Genomic DNA, 21,459 nt, shown 5'->3' on the forward strand with positions numbered 1-21,459 from the left:
CAGAATCGGACCACTTTGAAAATCAGACCACTTTTTGATCCGACTCCCAGAATTGGATGTGACCAAAATCAGACCACTAGGCCGATTGGACCAACCCAAAATTGGACGTCCGATTCTGATAATCGGACTCCTGAAAATTGGACATCTGAGAATTGGACAAAAAACTGTCAAAATCAGATAGGTATCTTGAACACAAAGTCTGATGCATCTAAACCCCAAAGTTGACCCAGGACCACGTAGAGCTAAAGGCACATCACAGATCCATCACTAGGCTGAAACTTAGAGCAAGTAGTTCAAAATTTGGCTATAAACGGTCCTCCAAATTGTGTATGGCTTTTACCATAACGGCCTTGCAGGCCGGGGGGGACTGCCCCCCTCGGACCCCACGCAGCCTAATGCATGGCCTTTCTCCCCCCATGACCTCTAGTAAGCGGGCAGAGTCATCCCCGCTTCACTCCCTTCCCTCCAGCACAACCTTTTTCTGGGGGAAAGAAGGGATAATACAAAAACAATTTTCCATAAAAATTAATTTCATCTTGATCTCCTCCTAAGAGGAGGTTCTTATGAAGCTAAGAAGATTCTTAGACCTTAGACTCGATTTGCGAGTGGAAAGTGTACCAATAAAAGACTACAACCGTCTATGACCACAATACCGGCATTGCCATTTTCTGACTTCACATGGCCTTGTAACACTCGATTGGAATCAATGCGTCCTTGGGATTTACAAGATGCATTGATAATCGCGGGACCCGTTGCCCCAAGAAGTCTAGTTGAAGTCCAGGAATAATAGACCCTGGTCTCACAAAGATGAGAATCCAGGGATGTTGAAAGCTCAATTTAAAAGGGCACAAGGATAGAGTCAAGGCCCAAGGAAGAAGCCGAGGGCAAATGCAATCAGTGACTTTGTCCCCACTCACAGAAATGACCAAAGTTTGGGATGTTTTTACTGCAAGAAACCTGGGCACTCCAAAAGAGAATGTCCCAAACTTGGTGAAGATTGTCGTCAAAGGAAAATTCAATGGCAAAGCTGGGGATACCCGTGGCCGCAGTTGTGCAGCAATAGGAAGGGAAAAAACTTCCAATATCCTTATTAAGGGAATCAACAAAGAAGAAGGCCCGTCCATGGAAGCTAAGATTGAGAGGGCATCCGTTCATGGCGCTCTCCATAAAAAGGGTACGAATGGCCAATTTTCAGTGATCCAAACTCCATTGGATTACCAAGGTAAGAAATTCAAAACCTAGATTAACTGTGGTAGTACTCATTCTTTCATTTCACCAGCTCTTGTGCAAGAAGGTTAGGGATAGCCATTATAGATGCACGTACTTTGCTTGTCAAACTAGCGAATGGGTGAGAAATTACTTGCACTAGACAAACTACTAAGGTGGAATTTCCACTGAGAAAGAAGCCCGCATATGTTAAGTTCAGGGTAATGAATCTAGGAGTCCATGAGTACCTACTCGGGATGAACTAGCTAGCCCCCAATGATGCTCACATCCATTGTGGGAAGGGCCAAGTCTCCTTTCGGAATCCTAAAGGTGAGCTAGTTACAACTCAAGGAGAAGTAGGTAAACCAAAGATCCAACTAGCTAAGGTAATAGAATAGCTCAAGGAATAAGAAAAGGATTACCCGTCTATGTGATCAAGCTAAACAAGGCGGACTCAGGTAGAGGACTTCAACAAAGAACCATCATGGTTAAAAGAGTACGCAGATGTATTCTCGAAAGAATTGACAGAATTACCACTGCATGACCATGAGATTAAGTTGATGCCAGATGATGTACCAGTTGCAAAAAGGCCCTACAAGATGTCCATTCTTGAAGCTATTGAGTTAAAAGAACAAGTCAAACAACTATTGGACCAAGGGTACATATGCCCCAACAATTCTCCTTGGGTAGCTCCAGTCTTGTTCCAAAAGAACAAGGATAGTACACTTCGCCTTTGCATTGATTATAGAGGCATGAACCATATAACCATCAATAATAAATATCCTATCCCAAGGATAGACGAGTAGTCTCACTTGCAATAGAGCAACCAAAAGCCCATACCCGAATAGAGAGAAACAGAGACCCTAGAACATCAATGGGCCAATCTAGCTATCAAGGGCAAAAAGGCCACACCACGAGAACACAAAGACATTGTGTTCAAATCGTGTCTAGTCAGAGCAAAATGCAACTTCAGTAAGCTACAAATGCAAAAATGACTAGACATGAAACTCTTGACGAGAGATGTACCTTGAATAGCACTGCACTGACGATCCAAGATGTCAGTGGGGAATCCACATCTGGTCGTGCAGTTGAGAACTCAAGGGCATCTGTCAGAAGGCTTAAATTTACAAGCCAAGACCCGGAAGATGAAGACATAGTACCACCTGCTTATCTTAGGGTCAAACTCACCGCGAAAAGAGAGCATACTATCGATGCTCTAATTGATGAAGGAGCAGATTTTAACATCTTGACCTATGAATCATGGACCCTACTAGGCCAACCAGAGCTCACACCGACTAGTGCAACTCTTAGCCCTTATGGGGGACACCCACAAGCACTCATAGGGAAGGGCAAAATCCTTGCGGCAATTGAAACGGAAAGCTTGCCTATCCTATTTCATGTTCCTCCAAAAAGTGCTAGCTGCAGGAAAGAAACCCTCCTAGGAAGACCCTTCAAAAGGGCGACCAAATGTGAGGCTGACTATGTAGCACAAAGGATACACGTGACACTACCGGGTGTGAGGATAGTCACCACCTTTAGCAAGGGTGACCTCATCGAACCTCAAGGGAAAGGCAAGGAAGGTGATGACATAACAGTAAAGCCTACAAACGAGGGCAAGGACTTGTTGGAAGAGTTGATACAAGCACAGGTCGAACAACGAGAACCAGTGAGTGAGGCCATGCTGGAAACAAGAAGGTCAAGAGACAAGGCCAAGGACAAGGTTTGGACTCACAAATACCGTAGAAGACCACGAAAGAAGCCCAAGCCTTATAGGCGAAGGCATCAATGGAGAGCTAGCACAATGCCGCGATGGATATCCAAAGCATGGCTTCGTGCTCAAGGGTATTATGCAGGCAACCAATGGATTTGGGTACCAAAACCCCTGCTAAACCGCCTCTATCAGCTGAAGGCTAGAGTGCATCAAAAGCATGGCACAGGAGGAAATCTAAGAGAAACTCTAGGTCTCAAGGCAAGAAACCAGACATGATTGTTTGAAGGGAAGAGCCCCAGCCTAGCATGCTCAATAGACAGATGTCTTACGTAGCCATTGAGCAGGCACAAAGATCGTTAGTGCCCGAGGAGCCTTTGATTTTCCAAGGGGAGAACAAGCATCATAGGCACAACATTGCTCAAGGCAAGGCTGATCACTCAACAAAGCAAATGGCACAATCGTCTAATAGCCTCGAGCAAATCATTCAGCGAGTGCCAAGTCCACCTAAGAGTCCTAGATCTCCTACATCCTCTTTTTCCAAATGGACACAGGAAGCACAACAGCGGTTGTCAAGGGAAACTGCTCAATTCCAATCTCTATCTCCATCTAAGCTTCAAAATGTCCAAGAGGTGGGATAGGGCTCCATCTGTAGCTCTCGACCCAAGGATATGCATGAGCAACCTAATGTGATTAGATCAACTCATGCTCGATCTACACAGATGAGTGCTCAAAGGGCAACAAAAAACACGGCCACTTCCGTTCGCCCTAGGGATTTGACACCGCAATCCACCAAGGGTAGCCAGCCCACTAATCTAGCTGCTACTACTTCCAATCAAGGATCACAGCAGTCATAGCCCTTGGCTGTGACAATGCCCCTTGTGGAACATGTCCTTAGTAGTTTACCTGTGGAGGAGGTGTCGCAACCAAATCCCTCGACAACTCCAGCACTTTCAAAGTGCCTAAAGCCTAGGACGGAGGATTTAAACGCGAGGGAGTTGGTTGAAAAGTGTGGAGGAGGTGTCGCAACCAAATCCCTCGACAACTCCAGCACTTTCAAAGTGCCTAAAGCCTAGGACGGAGGATTTAAACGCGAGGGAGTTGATTGAAAAGCTAGACTCTCTGAAAAGAGCGGCAGTTGTGCCCTCACAACCGGGCAAGGCTATTTAGCAAACCACGGCTATGTCCCATAAAGACACACTAGAGAAGGGAAATGCTGAGGCCCGACCGAGCACATCAACGGTCGATATAGCCCAGGGTCCTGAGATGTTAGATGCACCTGCGTTGACCAATAAAAAGAGGAGAAAGCAGCGAAAACAACAACAGTTGCAGGTGGTTGTGGACCCCAAGAACATTGAGACGAAGGGCACCGGAGAGCTAATGAATAAAGCATCAAGTCCATCCACCAATGAACACATTAATGCCTCTCCTAATAGCGGTGAACCCTTAGACACATCTGTGTGCTCTGAAAAACCCGAGCAACAGTTGCCATCAATAGTTGCTTGCAACACTCTATCCACTGACAATAGAACTCACATTGATCAATCAAGAGTGGATACAATGTCGTCACAATAGGGTGACAAATCTATATCAGTCACATCCGAGAAGAACCATGACAAAATAGTAGCAAAACCTCAAGAGAAACGTGAGAACCCCAAGAGCATAAGAAATTCTAGCATTGACCAATCTTGCTCATTTAGGCCTGAGCCCCCAGCCATGCTAAAGCCTAATGAAACTCTTAGAACTTTGCATGAGATAGCAACCGAGCAAGCCCTCATTGAACATAGAAATGTCGCAGAATGCTTAACTGAGTTGGAGGCTAAGCTCAAAGTGGTCACGCGTGTCTACGTCCTTGCGGACATGGGCACGATCCCCAAGGAGTAGCTGGGAGATTACTTGACCTTTCCTCTATCATGGGAAGAACAATAACATCTTAACGGGCACTACGACAGGCTCCTGCATGAACATATGCGACTCATCCCTGACGAGGAGGCTGACGAACTGCGCTTAACCGTCACGTTCAATGAAGTGCTCTGCCGACCGAATCTCGTAGACATAGAGCTACTAAAGCAACTGTCAGCAGGCCAGAGTCAATTTGAGCAGCGCTGGTGCGAAAGCCGCATTGTAATGGCCGAACTAGGGGCTCAGATCATGACGTCTTAGAAGAGCGATTGGCTAAATGGCGGTCTCAAAGAAACCCAACCTACGTGGCACCAACTTCCCTTCGAGTGCTCACTGACATTCGGGGTACGGACTTAACTTGGACTAGGCTACAGGGCCCTTTGATTGATAAGGTTCTCACTGAGGAGGAGTTACATATTGCCAGTAGACTCGGTCAAGGTTCCATGCTACTCGACGTGGCAAAATATCTATCAGTATTAAGTCAGCTGCCACAAATACTAGATGCGTGTGCCACGCTCCGGTACAACCCCGAGTTCTACACTTGGTTCTTATCCTCGTGAAGTGACATGGATTCATAAATGTGTATATAAATAAACACTGCTTTTTGTGTCACCGTGTATAAACGACGTCAACACACACAAGCAATGATAGTCAGGCGCAGGGAGAAGAGTGGGGTCAGATAAACTAAGCTCCTCAAGTCCTCCTCTCATCACGCATTTAAAAGTGTGCGACCAGCCCCACCTCCAGGTGAGAGCATGCAATCCACATTGCCGCCATGGGAAGCCTTGACCAACAACTCTGATGGTGTAGGCAGGGTGTAGTCCTTTCCAATACACATGCTTCCCTTTTTGGTCTATTCTTTCGAGGATGTGCCCTGTCCCACTCCACGACAACCAGTCCACGTGACTTAGCATAAACTAATATCCGCTAATGACTGGAGGCCATGCGAACATCAGCATGGGGGCCATTCCTCTACAACAAACACCGCATGCCTCACCCCTCCCCTTCTTGTCATATGCGCTTGATAAACCACACTAAAATCCCTTCCACACAAACAGTTGTATCCTGTATCAAGGTCTATCCCTTGGATTGCGTCTTGCAGGTTTCCTTTTGTGGCGGAACGCATGGAGAATCATGGAGATCTAGCATGCAAAGACGCTCTTCGCAAAAGGCGGGAGCATGTGGCATGGGCCCCTCCACCGGAGCGTTATGTGCCCACCATCAAGAGGTATGCCAAGAAGCGAGGCCCTAAGCGACATTGCCCAGGGCAAAGGCCGAAGAATCCTCGAGTCAAAAAAGTCAAGACTCGAAACACGCAATAGGTGGCAGCACTAGTGGTGTGCACTCCCAGCTCCCGCTCGGGGCCCAGATGCTCAAAGGCAGAAAGGGCAGCTCGGGAAAGAGAAGAATTTAATGAATTATTTAAAGATATTTTGGAGACGGTAGCGGGCCGGGATTACACCATTCATGTCCCGGCCGACATGTTCCCTGCTCACCCCCACGGGAGCCCCACACCAGCAGAGCCCCAATCACCCGGCCACCCAGACTCGCCCCGCCTCGTACAAATCGAGTAGCCCATGATGCATAAAGGGCTTATCAAATGATAACTGGCCACAACTTTTTGTTTTTAAAATGGTTAAGTGTTCCCGACTTGTTAAGTGTTGACATGTTCCTGACTTGTATGAACTTTTCATATCTGCGTTTAATATATTTTACGCCTTTAGCAAAAGAAAAAGCTAAGCAAGCATAGGTGATAAATGTCTAAGTCAACACCATAGAATTCAGATCAGTGATGTCTCCTTGCATTGCACTGGCTTATTATAGTTGCGGCATATGCCATGCTTGTACTCTCATGAAGCGACAAGTGGATACAAGATGGGACAGATCTTTGGGTGAAAGTGTTCAATGCTCGATCACCGCAAGACCATCGACCCCCCAAGGAGCCGCGGCAAAGACACCCTGCCGAAATCATAAATCACCCTTGCCAACCGCCCACATTGCATGGCCCAAAACACATTCCTGGGCCACGCCCCTTTCTGGGTCAAGCTCTATGGTTGGCTCACGGCAGTCGTTACCTCAATTGTACCCACATCGCATGTGCCACAAGGAGGGTTGCAATATCTCCAGTGTATCTCCCCCTTTCGCCAACTGCTTCTCTAACAATGAGGCTAGGGCACAATCATCATTGTACTATCCATTTTCTGAGCCTTCAAAGCTTGACATTTTCCAACCCATTGAAAGGCTGATAGCCTCAACATATTGTAATGGTTGTACTCAGGCAAATCCAAAAAAAAAAGAGAAAAGAAAAGAAGAAAAGAAAAGAAAAAGAAATGAATGGAAAAATAAGAAGCACCCACGAGCACATCACAACACCTAGGGGTCCTCAAATTAGGTACGTCTGGTGATCTTGGTCGACCGGCTTCATCCCTAGTCCCCTAGCCCCTTACAATCACCCACAATTGTTCAGGGCACATCAAGGGTAGGACATACCTGGGGAGCTTGTCTCGCCTAGGGTTAGACCTATCACCTTGACCCACCTGCACAATTTTCTTTTGCACTCTGCCTTAGTACCATTGCAATCAGTGGCGATAAGCACCGCACGATTGGCCATGAAAAGTACACCGTACTCATCAAGCAAGTCCAATAGTTTCCAGCTACTGAAAGTGTGGTGTCCCTGTATTCAATTATGCTCCATCGTGTAGTCACAATGCAAAGGATGTCTCATATACCTTCACGTGTACTTCTTCTCAACATGGACAACTTTGCTTCATCCACACATTGTTATGAGAAACTAGCCCACGGTCTTCTAACTACGTAATATCTAAGTATGCACGAGCACTTACATAATATCTGCACCAAAGTATACGCACAGTTTGGGTCCTCAAGTGCAGGACAATACTCTCAGCTTGCTTAGAGTTTGACCTGTCTCCCAAACTAATCAAATATGTCTTGTGCACGATAAGAAGACTAGCACTACCCCTTAGGGAGAGATCACACGAGAGGTTTTCAAATTGCAGGTATTGAAGCCTCCAACGAAATTCCAATCGGTTCTTATCAACACTCAACTTTGAATGCTTGTCCCTTACCATCCGACAAGCTCGCAAGGAATCGTCATCCGCAGAATCCCCAACAAACCAACACGTGCTGGCCATCAATGCAATCCCCAACACAGCATAGCCCTACCACCAACTCCAACAACCTTCCACCAGCCACCTTGGCCACCAACAGGCCCCCAGGACCTTCTGCCACACCACCACCAACACTCCTCCACGGAAACCACAGGCATCCTTGTCACCCACGTCTTCCGTGCATGCTACAGCCTGCTACCTACGACGGTGAGTGTCATGGGATTGGCATTCGTCTAGGAGGGGGGTAATGTTAACCCCAACACGAAGAAAGCAAAAGGAAGTAGAAAAGACGCAGGGCAAAGGCGGAAAAAAGGTAGCCCGACTAAAGAAAGAAAAGGAGAAAAGGCCAAAAGCGCAAGGGCAACCTTAAAAGTCCAAGGCAAAGGCAAAAGGGGAAAGGCGCACCTTGAAATCTTGTAAAAGAGCGTCGGGCTCTCACCCGTGCAATTTGTAAATGTAGATGGGCGGTGGAAAGGAAGCTAGGAAGATAGAAGGATAATGGGAAAAAGGGCATGGGCTACGGCCGACCATGTAAAAAGGGGAAAAGGGAATGACCACCCAAAAGGGATTTAGGGTTTTGTATATAAAGTTGAAAAGTGAATGAGAAGCTCATTCTTGTGTGTGGCAAAAAGTAGCTCTCCTCTTCTTCTTCTTCTTCTTGTTCTTGCTTGCTTGAGCTTGTGCTTGAGAGAGGGAGTGTAAGAGTGTGAGGGAGTGAGTGTGTGAGGGTGAGGGACCGAGGAGGAGAAGCTCTCCATCTTCTCCTCTCTTCTTCTCTTCTCTTCTCTTCTCTTGTCTTGCTCGCGGCGATGGAGCTTGGGGCGTGGAGCTTGAGGATGGAGCTTGCTTGAAGCTTGCACTTGGATCGTGGAGCCATCGGAGTGCACGGGAGAGGAGGTAACTCGAACGGCACGGAGGTAAGCTCACTACACCCGTAGATATGGATGGCACGTCGGCTATGTGAGAGGTAGCCATTAGTGCTCGGCTTGGAACACTTGAAACAATAAGCGGTCCGTGGGTCTTGGCGGTTGAGCGAAAGCTCCCACAAAGGTCAACTTTGATGAATATATTGACTTTTTAAAGCTTTTTGATCAACAAATCTTTTAGTGGAATAGGGTGACCATGGCCTATTAGGTATTTGTTTAGAGGTTTGTAGTTGATCACCAATCTCTTTTTTCCCCATTTTTGTTCAGAGGGCTTATTCACATTAAACACTTAGCATGCCCAAGGGGAAGCAGTAGGTTCAATTAACCCTTTGTGAAGAAGAGTGTTGATCTCTTCTTTGCACAAGGATAAATCTTCATCCTTCATACTTGAATGAACAACTTTTGTAGGTATGGCATTGAGATGTAGAGGAAGAGAGATAGGATATGAGATTCTTTTTTCCTTATACATGAGCAGATCTTCATGCATAAAAGATTTTAGATGGGCTGTAATCTTTTGAATGTCTGGGGCATGTGTTTGCATCTCTCCATTTATCCAATTTTCTCTAGCAAGAGATTTTTGTTGAGTAGGTAATTCTGAGATTGAATAAATGCTTCGGCCTATTTTGGGTAAGAAGGGCATGTCTGCCTTTTTTCCCAAGTAAGAGATTGTAAAGCGATCCGCCCAAAAAGTGTATGGGACCAAATGTTGTAGAATATCTGTTCCAATCAGTAGATCATAGTGCATCTGTTTCATCAGTTGTATCTCAATGGGCACTTTTATGTGTCCAAGCTAAAGAAAAGCTTGAGTCACATGGATAAGTGTGACCTTTTTGTTGTTAGAGAGTTTTACAATAATAGGAGTAGATGCTTTTATACAATTTGAAGGAAATAGCTCAAAGGGGGCTATAGTCAAACTAGATCCAGTGTCTAGAAGAGCATTTGCATACAATGAGAATTAGGGCTGATTTCTAAGTTGTACACATATCATAGGAATAGGACCACCAGTGGTCAAGGCATTTACCTTATGTATTTGAGGATTGTAGTTTTGATTTGATTAACACACCTTCTAGAACTTTTTGGAATAGAGCTTTGAAGTTCCTATAAAATATCAGTTGTACCATTTGCCAATTCTTTTTGTCCTTTGAGGAGTCTTTTATACACCTTACAGAGAGAGTATAACTCCTGTTGCATATGAATGAATGCTTGTAGCATATCTGTGCTTGCTTGTTGACTACTACAGGTGGTAGTATCCAAAGAGTGTAACAATTGTGTTATAGTACGAGGGTGATGCATTTGGTCAAGAGTATAGGGAACGAACATATTAGCCTGGCCTTTAGTTTCTGAACTGAGAGTACCTGGTTTAGGTAAGTCATATGGATTAGTAAAGAATTCTTGACGTACCTTGTCTATCTTTCTCTTTTCAGAAGAACTTGTAGTTGTGTTATTAGTATCAGAATCTGATGTAGATTGTTTTTGTTTGCCCTTGTGACTTCTAGAAGATACTCCTTGTAATGTAGAAGGGGTTCCAAGAAACAATTTCTCTTTGCATCTTGAAGAATGTACTGCATGTGCATTGACTGACTCAAAAGTATCAAAATGAACTATATAATTCTCAAGGTCCGAGTCATCTGTATCTTCAGCAGTGTCTGTAGTGGCTGAGGCATTTGATGTTGTCTCAGTTTCGGTAGTGTTAGTTGTGTACCAAGAGGTATCACTATCACTATTAGAAGAATAGTGACTTTCATTTTCTGAGGAATAATCCTCATCCTTAGAGGAAGAAGAAGATGAAGAGAAATTTTTTGATTGAGTTGGCTCATTTTTTGGTGATGACAAACTTCCTTAATAGTCTATTCAATAGTTTGAATTATTTGACCAACATTGTCGATAAAATCTCTGTTTTTTGTTTTCATTCTTTGTTTACAATAAAAAGGAATGGGTTCGGGAAAAGAACATACCAAATGTTCTTTCATGCTGTTATCATGGGCACCTAAACCTTCACAAAGGAGATCACACTTGGGTGACTTAGATGCAATTTCTACTCATGCATTAAAAACTATGGACCGTAATCCAATATGACCCACCATCACAATTAACTGGAGAGAACTTTAATTGGTTTACATCTTGCTCCAGGCCTTATATCCATCACATTAATATCAAAGAAATAGTAAAGGAAGTGTGGGAGGACTTGAATAAGGAGATGTACTTAAAAATGGATTTCTATAGTTTGCATAATGAATACAAGGATTCACTTGTAGAATATGTATCAAAATTAAGAATCTTAATCAACTAACTTGAAGGAATCAAAGTCACAATCCCTGAAAAGGATGCCATTGCAATGCTACTTGTAAATCTACCAAATGAATATGTATATTTGAAAGATTCACTTCTTACCTAGCAATCACTTAACCCTGAAGGGTGCATATCTGCGCTTCATTTTGAAAGAAAATGAGCTCAAAGGTCAAGTTGAATCATCGACAAGCAAGGACAATGTATTATTTACAAAGAAAGATAATGATACCACTATGGAAGGAAAGGACACATCAACATAGAATGTAGACTGAAACAACTATTCTAGTAATTCACCTGACCACTTGGTAGGAGGGAACCAAGGGGGGTGTTAATATTTATACACATATCCATATGTGTGGTGCCTTTATTGTATGCAAATGTAATATGGATTAGACTTTAGAGAGGGGGTAGATAAGGATGTTGAGTTGAATGGTTAAGGATTTGAGGTGGGAATTCACAGAGGACTCAATAATACGTATCCAATGTACTCATATGCCTTTTTATTAAGAGGCAAGATCGATGCAAAGTGTGTGTCCATTTTTCTCATTCTATAAATCTTATGGCTTTCCTTATCTATGATCCTCCTTGAACTCCATCCCTTTCATTTAAGAAGTGTGGTAAGTTTTTCTGTCTTTTTCCACAAGATCATCTTAGAAATATATGTATGTTTAGGAGGCTCTCCTTTCCCAGCAAGGTTTACTTCCTTGACTTGTCTGGGTCTTTCGATTGGTTTGCTAGACTTTTCAAATTATTTTGCTCCCAATAGAATAATTACATGGTTATCCTTTTTCAACCAAGTGAACCTCTTCGAGACATTGTGCAACTTTTTCTATTTGTCAACATTGATTCTTAACTTTTGCAAGCTTCTTTCAACCTTCTCCTCTTTGAATTCATTGGCAACCTAATGCAAGCTAATCATTAACCTTGCTTGTGAAATATTGCTAAAAGTTGCGAGGAACTTTTGTTGGAAAGCATGGTATGTACGAGTTGAAAACGAATCGTGAAGTTGATTATTGCTTTTAAACCAAAGAGAAAGCATACAACTTGAGCACAAGCATATTATTGAGAACACTTGAATTCCACCATTCACATTGCTTGGAAAAGTGTGAAATCATGTTTGAGCATAGGAAACATTTAGGGTCAAATTGTCAATTGAAACAAATAAAATCCTACAACTTGGGCAATGAAATTTGAAAAACCCTCAACAAAACAAAAATCAAAAGGCTAGACTTAGGAATTTCAAGGGGAACAACAACTAATCAACATAAACATAATCTTAGGCTCGAGAAACACATCGTTAGGAACGTAAGCAAATAGCCTCATTAGAAAACAACATGGTGGAGAAGGAAGCATTGTTGAGAGATGCACCTAAAGTGTTAAAGGTAATACTACAAAACTTTTGAGCTATTGCCAATAAGGACATTAGCAAAGTGTTATCGATAGGTTCAAAAGACCAATATAAAACCTTTGCTAAACAAAGCAAAGATGCTTTGGATAAATTATTGGATATGACCTTAACTACTTAGTGTGGGAAAGAAAGCATGCAATGAGAGTTGGAGAATATAAGAAGGCTATTACAAAACAAGAACATTGCTAGATCCTCTACCGACTTAATGTGATTGACCTAGTTCAATTGATGTTGTAAGATAATTCATGTGCCCTTTGTATTGGGACACATATGCCAAACTCATTGTTGGCAGGGCTCAAAGTTGTGCCAGGTTCTAGGAACTAGTCAAAAATTCCATTATTCACCAAGTAGATATACAAGTACAAAAGAAGGGATGACCCATATAGCTTTGCAAAACACATGTGCAAGGTGTATAATGTCATTGTCACTAATGATAAAAAGGCCTAGACCTTTAGAGTTTGCTTAAGCGACAAGGGAATAACATGGTTCACAGGCATGGATGTAAATGAGAAGGTACGCTTTTCCAACATTAAGGACATGTCATCATGTTGTTCACAGGTTGTTCACAAAAGCTGAACTTATGGGGACAACCTCATTGTGCTGCTCATGAACCTATAGCAACAAGAGGGAGAGAATATGTGTGAATATGTCTCCAAGGTGTGAGCTTGTGCTAGTGAATCCCTCTTGCTAAGAGGCCGAATCCCAAGGCCATCTTGAAGGCATTTATCAAGGGAATTAGAGAAGAACAAATCTATAAGGCCATGACTAGTAATTTGATCTTGGATAGATTTGACTTGAACATTGTCTTGGACAAGGCCATGTGTGTCAATGATTTTCATAGAGAGAGAAATCGAGATAAAAAGGATAGATCTAGAAATGATGTTTCATAATCAAGGGACAACATTGTACTAAATGTAGTATAGGACCACCTCACTGCATTTAAAAAATACTAGATTGAACTAGCAAGACTAACAAATGACGTAAAACATTCACTACTATTATTGGCAACATATTTAATGCATGCATTGTGGGAGCAACCACCTCCCATCTAAGTGTTCCAAAACTCCATGAGTTTGTATGAATTATGATTGCATAATATATTATACAACTTATTCTCATGCCCCTAAGCACTTGCCCTATGCAAAACCCTTCAAGAACAATCCATATCAACAACAAAACAATTTCTCATCTAAGTGAGTCTTCACTAGCTATGCATTGAGAAGTGGAACAATCGTTAAAGAGTCAATAGTTTGATGATTTTTAACAAGTTAACTTTGGGGTCGACATGTTAACCAAGTTGTGTTCTCAAGTTTCTATGTTAATAGGTTTCATGTGGCAACATGTTGGTACATGTGAGAACTAGCAATTGACAAGGCAAGCTTGGCAACTAACAAGTTTCAAGTTGAGATGTTTGGGTCTCAAGTTGGTAATTTCTTATTGATAGGTTTGTTGGTAGTTTGACATGCTAACAAGTTGACAAGTTGATGAGTTGACAGTTTGTTTATGTCAATGATTGCCACGGTTCCCTTGATGAGCTCAAGTTTCATGTCATGATGCATTGATGAGTTCAATCAGTGTGTTGACAGATCAATTAGTTTTGTGTTGATAGGTTCAAATGTCACCAAGTTGAAAAGTTTCTCAATCAAGTTGATAACTTTATATTGACAAGTTTTGGATTAATGAGTTTAGGTTGACAAGTTTATCTTGACGGTTTTTGCATTGATGAGTTGGGATTGATAGGTCAATATTAAAAAATTGAAGTTGATGGGTTGAGTATGACATTGATGAGCTAGGTTTGCAAGTTGGGATTGACAAGTTTTGATTGATGGGTTTAGATTGAGAGGTTTAGGTTGAGAGGTGATAACTTTATATTGACAAGTTTTGGATTAATGAGTTTAGGTTGACAAGTTTATCTTGACGGTTTTTGCATTGATGAGTTGGGATTGATAGGTCAAGATTAAAAAATTGAAGTTGATGGGTTGAGTATGACATTGATGAGCTAGGTTTGCAAGTTGGGATTGACAAGTTTTGATTGATGGGTTTAGATTGAGAGGTTTAGGTTGAGAGGTTTAGATTGATAGGTTTACTTGGATGGGTTTAGGTTGAGATGTTGGGATCAACAAGTTTTGATTGATAGGTTTAGGTTGGCGAGAGGTCTAAGTTGATGGTATTTTTGTTTTTTATTTTGATTGATAAGTTTTAGTTTGATGAGTTGAGATTGACAAGTTAAGTTTGGTAGGTTAGGATGACAAGTTGAAGTGGATGGGTTCACTTTGATAAGTTCTGGGATCAACAAGCTAGAATTAATAGGTTGATGTTGACAAGTTTCGGTTGATGATTTGGGATTGACTAGTAAGATCGATGAGTTTAAGTTGATGAGTTTTTGATTAAGAGGTTTGGTTTACATTAAGAAGTTGAGATTGATAAGTTTAGTTTGAAAAATTGGGTTTGGTGAGTTTGGTTTGATGAGTTTAGGTTGACGGGTTTTAGGTTGACAATTTTGGATCGATAGAGGTTTTAGTTTAATAAGTTTGGTTTGATGAGTTTTAGTTTGATAGGGTGAGGTTGACAAGTTTCAATCGATATGTTTGGGTTTTGATTAATAAGCTTGTGATAAACAAGTTTGGTTTGACAATTCAAGTTTGAGATTTTGGTTGACAAGTTGGAATTGATGTTGATGAGTTTAGTTTGACAAGTTTTGGGTTGGCAAGTCGAGGTTGATGGGTTTAGGTTGACATGTTGAGGTTGATAGGTGGGATTGCCAAGTTTATGAGTTGGGTTGACAAGTTGAGGTCAATGGGTTGAGGATGGTGTTGATGAATTAGATCAATAGGTTTAGTTTTATGAGTTTTGGTTTGACAGGGTGAGGTTGATAAGTTAATATTGAAGAGTTTGGGGTTGACAAGTTTTAGGTTAACACGTTTAGTTCAACAAGTTTAGGTCAATGAGTTTTAGTTTGATGAGTTGGGTTGATAGGTTGGGGCTAATGAACTAACAAGTTTTGGTTACACAAAAACACAAAATCTACAATATTCTAAAGTGAACAAGGACAACAAACCAAAAGAACAAATTGAAGCAACCAATCCTTGGCATGACAACTTATTGTTACAACCAATTCTTTAATGTGCCACTACCTCTCCCACTATTTCTCGCAGTCCTTAGATCCTTCTCTTGTGGTAGCCCCTCCTTCTTGCTTACATTCTTTAGTAGCTCTTCCTTTCAGGTGGCAATAGTGTTGAGATGGCAAGCTCAACACGTGCGGACATTGATGATGGACACTTGGCTAGATGGGTCCACACATCTACACTTAGCATGTTGGTGGTCATTATGATACTCACATGGCCACTGACTTATCACTTATTATATTTAGTTTGTTACACCTACCTGTAGCTAGCAAAGACATAGCGCCAGTCAATTAGTATAGTCCGTTATGCACTGTTTGACTTAGTAGGACACTTTTCTTTATGTTGTATCTTATCTATACTTTGTGTACATTGTATAGTGTGTGGAAGAAAAAGAAGAAACCAACAAGAAAACGTTTTGGCCTCCATCTCTCTTCTTATATTCTTGAGTGAGCTTCCTCTTGTGTATACAGTGTGTGTTTGGCGCCGCAGCTCAAGCAAGTCCCCCCACCACGTGATTCTTGACATGGTATTAGAGCCATGCCACTAAGAGAGGCTGATTTCAAAGGCTGAAGTGAAGGAAAAGAAGCAAGGTTCGAGCAAGCAAGCAACGGGTAAGAAGCTCTCCCATTCTTCCACTCTCTCTCTTGGATAGTGCTTGTGGAGGGACCGGAAGCATGGTCGAGCAAAAATCTCAGATTCTATACTTTTAAGTGAAGAGGCATACATATAAGATAATTAATTCTAGGCCAAAATGGAAAATTGAGTGGAATTTCTATGAATGCACCACTTAATCAGACCTAAGATGGGCATGTTAGTAGCTCTCTCACACTCAAGCCCACTTTTGGGCCTCACAACCCAATCGCCCATGGCCAAAGGTAATGAGAAATTGGAATCTCACACTACACTAAAATGTCATGTCTTATAGTCCAATCCTTAACTTCCTTATCTCAAACTCCAAGTAAAGAACATCCTAAATAGAAAGGGTGTAAACACTCCTCGTGACATAAATGTAGGATTCTCCCTAACTAAATGTCATGACCTCTGTTTTGGGCATTTTGTCCGATTAGGTTGGTTCTTACCAAGTCTCGTCTTTTGTTTGCAATGTGCCACTTGCTTCTCTTTTTCCCACTTGACCTAAGTAACATCTATGAACCTATCTATGACTTGGATCTCCTTACATACTCTCGATCAAGAGGAAAATAATTGCAATATGTCACTATATGCAAGACTAATGCTTTAATTTATATACGGATAGACTATGCTTAAATAACCTCTAAAAAATAGCATGTATGTGCCTAACATGTTTTTCATAAAACATAGCTATCCATAATTGCAAAATCATGTCATAATGTGGTGTTGCCATGCCATGATACTAAGCCCACTAGTCTCATACTACCATAACTATATATGTATGTATATATGTATATGCATATATAATCATAAGATCACACCTAGTAATGCTTGGATGATCATTAAGAAAGATAAAAACATCCCATTTCATCATGCTTTTAATGTTGTGTATCATTGCTACAAGAAATGTCACACTTATGGGTGTATTGAGGTTATCCTTGTGCTACAAACCCACATCAAACACATTTATTCATGATTTTATTTATGTATTTTGATCAAATGATTAATTTTTTGATGAAGAACGATATTAGATTCATTGTACTATTTTTCAAAATTTAAATATATTTTATTTATGATAAAATTTAGAAAATTTTGCTATTTTTATGAGAAAAAATTAGGAAAATACAGTAGCCAATCAAGATCATAGACCAAATCCATCATAAATTCTCACTTTCATAAACTATGTAGCATAGATGTTCGCTTACATATAACATTCACTATTATGCATGTTGTGGGAGATGTGAGAACCCCACGAACCATTGGGCTATCTTTAATGCTCTATTTGGACATTGACACAAGCCCTTTGGTCTCATAAACACTCCATCATCCTTTGTTCATGCATAGTCATGGCCCTCTCACTTATATCTTGTTCATTCCTTCTCTCATGTGAATTGATTTTAGTGGCTATGGAGGAGAGAGAAATATTGAAATCTTTGTTTCTTATTTATCTCCCTTCTGACATAAAAGTGGTGCAACCTTCTGGAGGATGACAAGAGGGATCCATTTCTCATGTTTTATGCCCAAAATGATGAGAGATCAAGCAACCATGGTACAAATTGTGATCCACAAATTAGTACCAACTTTTCATGATTTCTTTCCTCATTTTCTCTCTCACAATTTGTGAAAGGTGCCCCTTCAATTCTCCAACCACGTGCCTCCTCAAATTTGGGTATACCCCTTTAAAATTTGGATATTTTGTAGACATTTGACTGTCCTACAACCATTCTCCTCATGAATAAAAGGTTTTTTATATGCATTCTTGCTCCAAATACATTGTTTCAATGTGAAACACAAGTTTGGCCATTACTACACTTCGTGTAAGATTGATTTTGCACTCCGTCTTGCCTTTGCCTTTGAAATGAACCATGAATTGTGCCTTGGGCTCTTAGCAAATTGGGTTCGGTTTACATCTTGAGTCTTCATTTTTTGGCTTCAAATATTCAAAAACTATTCATGCATCCCACAAGATATTCTAATTTTTCTTTTTAAAAACTCCTCTCACACAATGAGACAATGGGTATAATGCCCCCCACTCATGAGTGAGCACCTCCCTCAAGCATGTATGTATGGAGTTGTATTTCTTACCTTTTGGGCTTAAAAGATCATGAAAAGCATCCTTTTGGTCTCTCTCTCTCTCTCTCTCTCTCTCTCTCTCTCTCTCTCTCTCTCTCTCTCTCTCTCTCTCTCTCTCTCTCTCTCTCTCTCTTCTTGCATGAATGATATGCCTTTGGTAAATTATTTTCTAACACCTATCTAATAAATCTAATGTTACAAAAATATTTATCTTTCCCTTAGGCCTTAATACAAAGGTAACAACAATATACTTTTGTATAATAGAAATACCCAAAATATTAATAGTATTATACTAAAATATGCTTCAATGAAAAATATAAAATATTCACATTTTCATTACTCCATCTAATAGTCTACTCACAAAAAACACAAAACACATTAATTCCTTGTGATTTATATTCAATTAGTATCACACGCATGCACTAGGCATAACAAGTCACTTATTATACAACAAGTAGACAATTGAAAATCACATAGTAAACAAATAAATAGCATCTTATTTCATGATAATTAATCAACGAGGTCATATAGAGCACCTATGTATTATCTCATGTGGTGAATCTCTACATGCCTTATGACAATAATGCAACTATGGATTATCTTTGAACCTTGCCTTATGAAATGAATCTATGCCCATTTAGACTTAAAGAGAATGTGAGTGGTATATAGAGTTTAGATATAAGTCATGCTAGCAATGATTTTTGAATCCAATGTGGTTCTTCAGTAGAGTAGGCTTATCATAAACTAAGTACCTACTATGATATTAAGTACATTTACTATCTAAAACACCGGCAGCTGCTTGTACATTAGTAGCTATTATAGCTGTAATGATAGGTAATTTCTTTGATAGGCTATTTTAAATGGTGCTATGTTAGTAATTGAATGTGGAGTGTTATTGTAGGAAAATTATAGGATAAGTAAATGTTAATCCCAATTATTTGGTTGGTTATGGCATATGATCTAAGAAGGTCAAGGATAGTGCTATTGGCTAGTTTAGTCTAGCTATTTCTTTTGGGGTGAAAAGCTAAGAAAAACCTGCCTTAAAACCTCAATTTTTAAACAGTCTATGACTAAGTACATTTGCATGACCAAGTTGATATTGATCCATGGTTGGAAGCTTTGAATGAAGGATGCACATCTAATGTGATGGCCAAAAATGAGGGATAGGATCAATAAATGTTTAATAGCTTGTTGATTGATTTTAATGAGGACTTCCAAATCCACAAGATAATATTTCCAAATGTCTAATGCATGAACTACAACCAAAAGTTTTCTATCATAGGTGCTATAATATTGTTTTAAGGATTTAAGCTTTCTACTTTCATAAGTGATGGGATAGTTATTTTTCATTAAGATGACACCTATATCAAACCCAGTGGTCTAATGACTATTAGGAAAAAGGGTTGGGAAAAGTTTGGCAATTGTAGGACTAGAGCCTATAAAAAAGCATAGAGTTAGGGAGAGTTTAAAAGGATGAAAATGTAACATGGGCACATATTTTGTTCATTAATTGATTTTCACTCTTGAGAGGATTGCAAGTTTAAACCTCCCACCATAGCGAGATGGTGCATATCTTACTCCACCATGGCAATAGGTGGGTATCTTGTTGCCTTTCTCCATTTTTTCCATTGTAATGCTTCTTCATGATAATGAGAATTCTAGTTATGGCCACCCTGGTTATAGCTTTCTTGTTGTATTTTGTGTAATTCTTGTTCTTGAGTAACTACTATCTTTATAAAGCATAGGTTAGAAGGCCATGAGGGAAAAGTTTCTAACAAACATTGTGACTAAATTAGTTAGGCCAAGGAAATATCAAATCTCATTATTGAGTCATTATTACTCTCTTGGAAATAGGCCATTCTCTAATAGTTTGAATGTTCTTTGGGTAAACTATGATCCCTTTGGCTAATAGTATATGCCTCAAGTAGGTTGATTTGATATTGAAAATATAAACTCTTGTCATAGTCAGCATACAAGTGATTTTTATGGAATAAAGCAACCACAATACAAATATGCTTTTTATATCTTTCTTTATAAAAAAATATAAGAAAATAATGCAAAATAAAACTCCAATAATATGAAAGAATTTTGTTAATTAAATGTATAAGGGTGATTGCGTATTCACAAGACTAAAAGGCATAATGATAAATTCATATTGTTTGTATTGTGTCCTAAATGTAGTGTTGAATACATCAACATCACCCATTCTAAGTTCATGATTCTAATTTGATGGTATCTAGACTTGAGATTGATCTCGTTAAAGATTTTGGTTCCCTTGACTTTGCCTAATAGGTCATCTACCTAAGGAATAAGGTATTGATTCATGATAAGTGCGTGTGTTAGTCAATATCATGATAGTTTTGATGTCAAAAAAATCATACCCAAGATAATGTCTAATGATTGTAGAGGTGCAAATAGGAAGTACCACTTTTCTTTATATGTACATGTGGTGATTTCTAAACCTTTTATTTCCCTTACTCCATTGTATTTAATGCCTTGAAATGCATTTTTAGTTTTATATAGTTAAGGTTTTGTTTCTAGTTGTGATTTTCTCGAAATAAAATCATGTGAACTATCATCATCATGTAATCTAGTAACTTTAGATTCCTTTAAAAACCCAAGTAAAGAAGGTAAAGAAATAGGAATGCTTGATTTTCCTTTGTCACTGTGACGTGCCCAATTGAAGAGCCTTCAATGACACAAATTTTGGTGGTCCATCAAGAGGTACTTCTAAGCGACACCATCTGAAACTCCATTAGAATATCATACACATTGTTGACTCTACCTTGCAAGGGAAGCTCTACTCTGTATCCATGAGGAATGACCCGAATTTAAGAATCCTAAATAATACTACGGTCACTTATGATTTATCTAGCATCGATTATTGAGTAGCTGCTTGTGCAAAATTGGATTGAACTGAAGCGGATCCATGTTGCACTTAGTTCAAAGACAATAAGAAATGAGGGCTGCCATTCAGCTCTTTCTTAGATTATCCTAATTCTAGGGCCATGAATAAAAACTATCGACTCACCGAAACCACCCATTAGGGTTCTGCCCTCTCGCT

The sequence above is a fragment of the Lygodium microphyllum genome, chromosome 3 (genome assembly GCF_053477565.2).
Source record: "Lygodium microphyllum isolate KBCC chromosome 3, Lygodium_microphyllum_v1.1.10, whole genome shotgun sequence".
Classification (NCBI taxonomy): Eukaryota; Viridiplantae; Streptophyta; class Polypodiopsida; order Schizaeales; family Lygodiaceae; genus Lygodium; species Lygodium microphyllum.